Below are 10,439 nucleotides of genomic sequence, written 5' to 3' on the forward strand. Positions count from 1 at the left end.
GGCAAATATAACACAGAGCAATTTGCACCCTGTAGTTGCTGTAACTTCAAAGTCTCAGAGAACTTAACATAGGGGAATCCCAGAGGTAATTGAGATCCGTCTTGTGTACAACCTGTCTTTAGTTGGCCCAGCTTGGGACCTCAGGATGTATTTGTGTCCGTTACCTTTCCTTCTCCCTGTCTGAGCCCAAGTCTTTTACTGTCCCATTTGGCCATAGTACTGGCCTTGACCCTATTCAGAAGTCTTTGAGCCTTGCCCCTAAGGATTCATGTGTCTCACTGACCGGCCCCCACAAGGGAGACATTCTTTGGGTTCTCTTGTTTGCTGGAATTGTTTTGCCATGTCTGAGAAGTAGCTGAAGTGACAGTGTCCCCTGTCCACTGACTCTGTCTGCTCTCACAGCTGTGGCAATGTGAGCGCCTGATGTAAATGCAGTAATTGCCGTGGGAGAAATCCCTGGTTGGAGAGAACAGGTTGTGAGATGAGAATGACATTCCAAATCGTGCAGAAGGCATTTGGAGATCCAGCCTGAGAAATTCTGGAGGACATGCAAATCTCTACCAGCTACAGAAGATGCGAGAACACATGGCCTAAGAGCGGCCAGATGACTTCGGAGTCATTTCGAGCATGTACTCTGACCCACCCAGAAAGCAGCTGGCCAGAGAAGGACCCAGTGGGGGACCAACTAGTGACCTTGTGGTCCTCAACCTTACTGCCTTAATAATGGGTGAATAACTATCAAAATATTTATAAAGGCAATTATTTTTCTCCAGTGTGCTTGCTTGCTTGATTTACAAGTCCAGGGACAAGGCTTGGCTGTCTGGGATGACAGAGAGCTAAGATTCCATTCTTTAATCATCCTTATTTTTAGTCATGGGGACCAGGGAGTTGAATTACTATGCTATCATCCCCTTCAGCTGAAATCCATCTGTTCCTAAGAATCTGAATGGGAAGTTTAGGCCTGTTGTTTTTTGGTTTTTGTTTATAACCTCTATTCTTGGAGTATTGGTATTCTCCAAAAAGTACTTTAAAAAAAAAAATCCGGATTTTGCTAACCTGTATATAACCTTATTGTTTTTCTCTCTTTATCTTTCTCTTCTCCGTCATCATCACCACTCCCCAAGTCTCCTAAGATCCGCCCCCGTCAAACACCTACTGCACAGGGAATGTTGTTCTGAAAGTCACTGTTCCTTTTGTAGATAACTGCACAGAACAGCAAGGAGGCACTTGGGCGAGGCGGCGTATTTTGCTCGTCATGGAATTTGGAGAGCAAGCTCATGCTGGGAATTCAGCAGTCAGCAAAGGTGCCCGTCCTTTTTATGGAGACCTGTCAGTCTTCGGGTGAATGTCAGAGTACTCTCCCCAGCCGCCCCGCAGTTTGCATTTGATGGTTCTGACCTTTCCAATAGGGTGTGTTACTGTGGCAAGTTTCCCATTGGTTCAATGAGCCTCGTTCGGAATCGAATGAGTAATTACGTCTTTTCTGGCTTCCCACTCATCTAATTAGTGTACTTTACCTAACCAGAGCCAGCGGGAGCTGCCTCAAACTCTCTGCATCCCTCCCTCCCTCCCTCCCTCCTGGATCTACGAAGCTTGTTTGACTCGATAGGAAATTTTATTTGCTAAAAGTAGCCCTGACAGTGTTTACAAGCTCAGGATTCCTCATCCCTCTTCCTGCCTTTTCCCTCACTCCACCCCCAGTCTCTCTTCTTCCTTGTCAGTTTATGCGAGAATAGCACCTTGATCTTTGATCATCCTTTGTATCTTTCCAGTTAGTGTCACCGCTTTGGGCTCATCCCAGAAGGGCTTTAGGGATAGGATGGTGGGCGAGTGGAAGACCCTAGAGGGCAGTGAGCGAGCACAGGTAGAAAGCTGAGGACATTTCTGAGGGAGGATAGCCTGTCTGAGCTGCCACAGCCCAGGTGAGCCTTCCTTGAGGTGGAAGTGACCAAGGTCTGGCTCTTGGGCTGAGCAGGCTTGATGCAGGTTACTCCGAAGCTGGGGGAAACGTGAGCCTAAAACCTTGCTGTCTGCCAACCTATGCCTTCCCACTAGATCAGTGCTTCTTAAAAAGTTTCAGCAACAGAATCTTCACCTGAAAACAAATTTAGGCAGAATCCACTGTTATTAAAGCCAACAGAAGCTGAGCAGCCGGCCGCAGGGGCTAAGCTTCCTCTTCGGTGTCCCCTTTCCCCACCCTCTGTTCTTGCAACACCCCCAGCAGACATCCTGGGAACAGTGTTTGGGAACCTCCGCACCTCTCTAGACCCTGCAGGCTCCTTTCGGCAGGACACTGTAACCTAAGCCTTCCCCACCTCCACTCTCCCTTCCCCCACAACCAGACAGGACAGATGCTCCCAAGTAAGTAAGTGGAAATTCAAGTAAGAGAAATTCCTAGGGGCTGTTTACTTGGTGTTCCATGCCTAACAGGTTTTAGTGTGCCCTCTGGCTGAATCATCGCTCTTGTGTGTGAGGGGGTGGGGGGAGGGGGGCAGACGGTGCCAGGAAGCTTGGGCAGCATTGGGTGGCAGTGCCACCATGTCCCAGACACGTGGTGTCTGATACCTGCCCACCTGCTTGATTCTTCCCACATCTCTCCCTCTGGCAGACAGATTCCTGGCTCTGTCGCGTGGGGTTTCCTCATGCCTGCTCACCCCTTCTATATCGAGTCTGCGTCAAAGTAGACAGCAGGGATTTGGGGTGGGGAGAGAAGATATGGAAATGTTCGTACCCGAGAAAGTCCTGGGGGGTTTTTTGTTGTTTTGTTTTTTTAAACTGCCGTGCAGCACTTAGCAAGCGTCCAGCAGAGCGGATGGCAGGCTCCTCCTTGACGTCTCCTGGGAGCAGTGGGAAGTGTGCTGGACCTGGAGTCGGAGCCGGGCTCTGCTTCCAGCTCTGCCAGGAGCCGTTCCAGTGACCCTAAGCAAATGGCTTGACTCGCTAAACTTGGCCTTGGATAAAATTTAAAGGCAGTCTCTACGGTCTCTTCTAGCCCTACCCTTGTGCTTAACAGGCCACTGGTGGTTACTGCCTGGCGAGACCGTAGGCTCCCCTCTAAGGAAGGGGGCCCACAAGGCTCTTTTGGTGACATTACTCTGGGAAGTGTCCTGCATGTTGAATGAAATCGGTCTTGCAACTGTGTCTACCAGGAACCAGCTAGAACAGAACAGATGCCAAAAGCAGTCCACACACTGGACCAGGCTAGCTGGCAGGGAGGGGGCAGGCGGCCCTCCTGACTGATGGTGGCCAGAGCATCAGACTTTCTTGCGTCAGGAGGACCAGTGTGAGGTTCATACGGACAACATGCTAGAGCAAGCGCAGTAAGACAGAGCGCCCCTAAACAAGGCCCGGCCGTTGTTCTCCTTCAGAGGAACCCCACAGGCCAGCTCCAGGAGCCCCGGGACAAAGCACAGCTCTACACTATCGACATGACTTTCCAGGACTCCTCACTTCCTCTCACAGGCTTACGTACGGTTCACATTCATCACTTGAGGAGAGCCAGGCCCATCTTGTCCTTGGGACACAAAAGCACCTAGAGGCGATTATTCCATTCTATTCTGTAAATGCATCACTGTCACGATGGGGAAGTCCTGGGGAGTAAATCACCCGACACCTTGAATTCGGATTGGGCATGACTGCTCCTTCCTAATCCAATATGTAGGTTAACTCCTTGTGGGTCGATGGAGCAACCATTTCTTCAAAATCCAGACCCTGAGTAGTTCATTTATTACTAACTAGTAAGGTGACCTTGGGAAAGGTGCTTGACCTCTGCCTTGGTCTCCCCAGCATCTGAGGATATTATTCAGTCTACCTGCCTCTGAGGACTGTTGTAGAAAGAAATCAAATGTGATCGTGTACGTGAACCTACTTAAGTATACACGGTGTGCTGTATAAACAGTTGTCCTTAATACCCAGACAGTGAAGGACGTGAGACAGCAGAATGTGGAAATTAAGAGCATTGGCTCTGGAGTTAGTCTTGACTGGGTTCAGATCACGGCTCTGGCACTTCCTACAAGGCCTACTTAGCCTCTGTGTGCCTCAGTTTTCTCATCCGTGAAATGGGAATGATGATAATAGCACCTGCTTCACAGGGCTAATTAAGTTAATGCATGTCAAGTACTTAGAACAGTGCATAACCGGGGCGCCCGGGTGGCTCGGTCGGTTAAGCGTCCGACTTCGGCTCAGGTCACGATCTCACGGTCCGTGAGTTCGAGCCCTGCGTCGGGCTCTGGGCTGATGGCCCAGAGCCTGGAGCCTGCTTCCAATTCTGTGTCTCCCTCTCTCTCTGCCCCTCCCCCGTTCATGCTCTGTCTCTCTCTGTCTCAAAAATAATAAAATAAACATTAAAAAAAATTTTTAAAAAAAGAACAGTGCATAACCTATAGTAAATGCTCAATTAATGTCTTTTGTTATTACGAACAACACATTCCTCCGGCCAGAAGCACATTTGGTGGGCACTGGGGAAAGCCTGCCTAGGCCTTGGGAAGGAAAGCCTGCCGGGTCCAGTACAACTCCTCCCTCAGAGCAAGCACGTGGCCTTCTATTCTGCACTGCTACTGTGGGACCTCATGCAACTCCTTCCGGCCCAAGAACCTCGGTTCCCCCCACCACCACCCCCAGAAAAGCAAGACAACCATAATGACCTGTCCCACAATCATCTGGATTGCTCCATTTGTGGTATCCGGGAAGAACCCTTGCTCTGTGATTTCCCTGGCACGCGCCCTACCGCAGTGGAGAGCATTAACACACACACATCACAGCCTCGCAAAGAGGAACAACTCAGGGCCTGGAGAACTCCACTGGGAAGGAACAGAGAATTATTGTTGCTGTCAAGACCTTTAAAGAAGTACTTCCTCAACCTTTCCTTTGCCTGTACTTTTCCTGGTTCTAGAAAACTCCCTGGTTCTAGAAAACTGAACTCCCTCCTTGAGTTCAGAATGAGGTAGAAAAGTTAAAAAGAGTTTTATTCCAGAACATAGTCTATTCTTCTCAGCAAAGCCCTTTATCGGGAGCAGCAGTCACTGACCCCATTGGTGGGCCTGGGACTTGGGAGGGCGGGCACCCAGCCTGCTGTGACCTCATGCTGCCATTTCCCAGGAAGCCACTTGAGCGAGCAAGCCCCAAATTCTGGGGACCTGGCCCAGGCTGACGACTCTGCGTGGCAAAGGGCCAGGTCTTTGCCACGGATTGCTCTGCTGTTTCTGCGGTGGTGATAATTCAGGCTGCCAGAAAGGATCATCCAGGGAAACCCAGAAGATCCCCTCCGGAGCAGGAGGACTGACCCGGGAGAGGGTGACCATGGCACATTGAGAGACTCTTTTCTGTTTGGTTAGCTGCTGCTTGGGTTTCCACACTCAGCTGCGGTGTCAGTCAGTGACATGTCATGTCCAGCCAGAATGACAGCTCTCTGGCGCTGGCTTTGGATTTCTTAACCCCCAGATGTGAGCCAAGAATGACATGCAACAGTGACCAGGTCTTGGTATTTGCTCAGATGGCACAGGACCTTTGTCCTGGAGTCAGATCTCAAGCCAAACCTTGAACTCTGCTGTCCCGGCTTCCACAGTCCCTTCGTAACTTGAGTCCTCACAATTGTTCCATGGGATCAGAGGTAAGAAATGCACAGTCCATCCTCAAGCTTCACCAAGGACGCCAGCGTGCAGTACCGGAGAGGCTGTGGGTTAGAAGAGAAGACGCCCGAGAGTCTTGCGTTGACTCGTCAGGCCGTCATATGACTGATGTCATTTTCCCCTCGGAGAGAATTACTCTCTTGATACGCAAGTAAGGAGAACAGGCATTGAGGTTTTCTCTATGGGAACCAAAAAAGTGTTGCACATGTTATCTTTCCAACCTCAAAAACACTTTTTTTTGAAATGTAAGAGATTTTCTGAAGTGAAGTCTACATGAGGTATGATACTACTATTAAGAATCCTATTATACTGCTAAGGCCCCAGGAATCACAAGAGCATAATTCATTCTGTGCTTCAACCAGAATAAAACCAAAACAACCTGCTAAGCAGTGTATAAGTTCCTCACTAAAACACACATCTGGTCACAGATAAGATGGTTCAACAGTGGTGGTCAGAGCCCAATATAGACCTTTAGAGACCACAAGTACAGAACCAATTAAGGAAACTCACCCCAAATAAAAATAACATCGAATTGCATTTTCTTAAGTATAAGGGAAGGAGAACAAAGATCTGACTTTCCCCATGATAAATATTTCATCAGCAAACGATCTCCAACTCTCCCGCCTTTCTACCCCCTACTTCACGCCTCCAATCCCCTCCCTCCACCAAATTTGCAACCCAGCCTAGGGGAGTGGGGGTGGGTAGGGGTTGCATTTGAGTGATGTCATTGCCTCAGGGGAGAGAGAGAGCCTTCCCAACACTGCAAAGGGGTCTGAAGCAGACCACAGCAGTTGGGGGTTTGCTGGGGAAGGGATGAGAATTCTCTGGGGGAGCCAGGCAAGATGCTGTCATCTCAAGAGGAAGAGGCGACAAAGTCCAGCTCAGGAAGGCCCGTGGAAGGACGATGAGGCTGTTGGAGCCTATGAGAGAATGGTATCGGAGTCACAACAGAGGGCGGACATAGAGTCAAGCAGAAAATGATCTTGACTCACCTGGGGAAACTAAGGACAAAACCAATAACTCAGTTTCTACAGAGAAGTACACATGTTCTTGGGAAAGAAGGCTGTTCACAGAGAACAAGGCTGTGGTAGAAGACACAAGACTCAAAGCCGGGGCTGAGAGAGTAGAGAGGAGCAGGAAACTAGAAAGATTTGGAGATAACTCAGCAGTATTTTTGGTTAACACAACCTGAGGCTTCTAACCACCAAATCCCAGGTTCTTAGAGGTACTGCACCCTGACATTCGTCTTCACTTAGCTGTGCATCAAGAGCTTGGATGTGTAGACGGCTACAGCCGACCCTTGTGGGATGGGCGTCGCCAGAGCCAAAGAGGGGAGAGGCTATGAATCCCAAGCACCCCCTTTAGAAAAGCCATTTCTCCTCAACCTTGGATGATTCTGGAAAGGATGATCTACCACACAGAGGGGACAATGAAGTGTTATTATTAATTTCTCTCTAAATAAGTTTCTTTAGCTCTTAAAAAAAACCAAAAAGTGGTTCTCAAAGCAGGGGTCCCTGGACCAGAAGCATCAACATCACCTGGAACTTGTTAGAAATGCACATGCTCTGACTCCAGACCCAAGGCAGCAGAAACTTTGGGGTGGCAACCTGTGTTGTAACAAGCCCTTCCAGTGACAGGCCGACGCAGGCTCATTTGAGAACCATCACTTTAGCAAAATGGCAGGTCCACTGAACTATGAAAACATCGAATATTTCACCCTTTTGCTGTTTATTGATTGACGTTTGGCTTTTGTATTTAAAAGTTCTTTGCAGGGCACGTGGGGGACTCCGTCAATGAAGCAGCTGACTTTTGATTTCAGCTCAGGTCACGATCTCACAGTTTGTGGGATCCAGCCCCGCATCGGGCTCTGTGCTGACAGCATGAAGCCTCCTTGGGATTCTGTCTCTCCCTCCCTCCCTCCCTCTCTCTCTTTCTGCCTCTCCCCCGCTCTCTCTCTTTCTCTAAATAAATAAAGAAACATTTTTAAAAGTTCTTTGCAAAAATGTACAGGGTTTCTATGACACGTGGCTCAATGTTTCTGGGGATATCATGCACATTCATGAGTCTCCTACTTTAACTTTGGGGGTGAGGAGGCCGAAAGGCAGGGCCAGGATGTAATTAGATCAACCTTTCCTCTTAGGCTGGGGAAGTGCAGCACAGTGAACAAAGAGACGCAGGGGACAGGGCTCCAGCCGCATTAGGCTCCCTCTCTCCAAACAGAGCCGCCTGAAGGAGTGAGGCAACTGAGAAGTGTCCTTCAGACCTGCACCAGCTCATCCTTCCCTTTGGGAATAACGGCCCCGAGGGCAGCACGTAAGGCCCCGAGGTTGCTCATACGCTTCCCCATTTCCTTGTCATTTTCAAGGTCAATTGTTCTAGCAGTTCTCAACACTGATTCCCTGTCGCACTCCAGGGAAAATAGCATTTTATAGCCCCGGAGACTCAGCTACAGTCAGTCACTGTTAGGCACTGCCCCCTCGGTCCCCCAAGCCACACATCCCCTGCGGTCCTCTCCTCTGGGTTCCAGACCTGCCAAGACAGCGGTGATTCCTGCCTGGCTCACATCCTCAAACAAGATAAGGGAGGCCAAAGACAGGTATCTGTCTGGGGTGGGGGGGGTGGGCGGGGAGGGGGGGGAGGGGGGCAAGATCTATGTGATCCCTGCAGCCTCTGGCAAGTGGAGAGGAGAAGGCAACTGGGGCTTTTGCATAATGCCTGCAGACAGCTAACCAGGGAGAAGGGGCTGTTATGTAAGTGGAGCACGTGGATTGGAGCACTGCTATTCACCTGTTGCTAATTAGTGCACTCTGTCAGGAAAAAAAAAAAAATCCACCCGCTGGTGCAAACTCACCTAGCTATCAGAGTGGAGACATAAAGATGCAATCCAGAAGGGTTTAGTTCAGCTCAACAAAAACATTTTTTGAACCACATACCCTGTTAGGCGCTGGGGATCCTGAAATAAATAAATCAGGGTCCCTGTGCACAAGTAGCTTGAGGTCCTGAAGAGGGATACAGTCCTTTACGGTCCGTATGATACATAAAATGAAACTATCATCTGTGTACAAAATTCCTGCAGAAGTGCTTTGAAAGTTGAGGCAGGCAGACCCAGTGGTTTCTTCCAGAAGGGCATTCCAGGCAGAGAGTACAGTGTGTGCAAAAGCTGGGGATTGAGGCTTGGGTCCTCTAATCCTGAAACAGTAGCATTTATTTATTATTGAGAGACAGAGAGAGCGCGCAGAAGCACGGGAGGGGCCGAGAGAGGAGGAGACAAGGAATCCAAAAGAGGCTCCAGCCTCTGAGCTGTCAGACGGAGCCTGATGCAGGGCTTGAACTCATGACCCGTGAGATCATGACCTGAGTCAAAGTCGGATGCTTAACTGACTGAGCCACCCAGGCACCCCCTGAAACAGTAACATTAAGCTAAGGCCCAAATGCCAAAAGCAGAGTCAAGATGGCTGCGTCCTTCTTGCAGGGCCAACATCCGAGCAGGAAAACCAGAGTGACGATAAGAACGGGTCAGGACTGAATGGACAGGGAAGGGCCGGGGGGAAGGGTAGCCAGGGAGGTGGCTCTGACAATCAGCTAGCATTGCCACCTTTCTGGGCCGGTGGGGAGGCTGCTCAGGAGAGCCAGCCTCACTGAGATGGCCCGGGTAACTGCTGCCATGCAAATACGGCTGTGTGCAGACCCAAACGCCCCCGACCATAGGAGGGGGCTGCTCTACTTGAAGAAGGAGTAGAAGCTGGAGCCCAGCAACATTTTAAAGACATGGCCTGCTGTGTCTGGGAGGGCATAACCGGGGATCAAAGGGAGAATCCAGGAGGGCGGAACAGAAATCTGCCCATTTGCACCCAAGAGGAAGACAACTACTTACTGGACATCTTTACCTTGAACCCCCATGGACTTTGAGTAAACCTAATGTGTCCAAAAGTGATCTGGGATGACCACTCCTCCTCTCCAATTCACACCCAGAAACCCCTTGAGACCTCTCCCTCACCTCCTCTCTCTAAGCAAATTATTTACTAAATCACTCTAGAATCTGTTTAGTGCGTACTCATTTCCTGTAGCTGCTGTCACAAATTACTACAAACTTAGTAGCTTGAGACAACACACATTTGTTATCTTACAGTTCCCGGAGGTCACAAGTCTAAAGTGAGTGTCACGGGGCTAACATTGAGGTGTCAGCCCAGCTGCGTTCCTTCCGGAGGCTGTAAGGGGAATCCATCCCCGTGATGTGTTCCAGCTTCTAGAGGCCGCGGCATTCCTTGGCCCTTGGCTCCTTCCTCCATCGTGAAGGCCAGTGGTGCAGTTTCTTCCCGTCTCCGTCTGACGTTGACCTTCTTCCATCTTTTAAGGATTCTTGTGATTACGTTGGGCCCGCCCAGATAATCCAGGTTAATCTCCCCATCTCAAGATCCTTAATTTAATCACATCTGCAGAGTCCCTTTTGCCTTTAAGGTGACACATTCACAGCTTCCAGGCTGAGGGAATGAACTCTTTTTTCTGCCAGTTGGGCAGTTATTCCACCGACCACACACCTCTTCCTCAACACCCCTGTCACCAGCCCCTCTCATCTGGAGCTGCCAAAAGTTGTCAATGCATAGACGAATCATGAAGTATTCAATGAGGGGGAGAGGAAAAGAGGGAGAGAAGGAGGAGGAAAGAAAGAGAAACAGAAGGAAGGGAAGGGCACCTCTTCCCATGGCCCCCTGGTGGGAAAGGACACCTTCATTCCGTCTCTCACCGAACCTCCCTGACACCAATGTTCCCCTCTCGAAACCATTCTTGGCCGTATGATTCCATTTTGCCCTT

The sequence above is a fragment of the Neofelis nebulosa genome, chromosome 9 (assembly GCF_028018385.1).
Source record: "Neofelis nebulosa isolate mNeoNeb1 chromosome 9, mNeoNeb1.pri, whole genome shotgun sequence".
Lineage (NCBI taxonomy): Eukaryota > Metazoa > Chordata > Mammalia > Carnivora > Felidae > Neofelis > Neofelis nebulosa.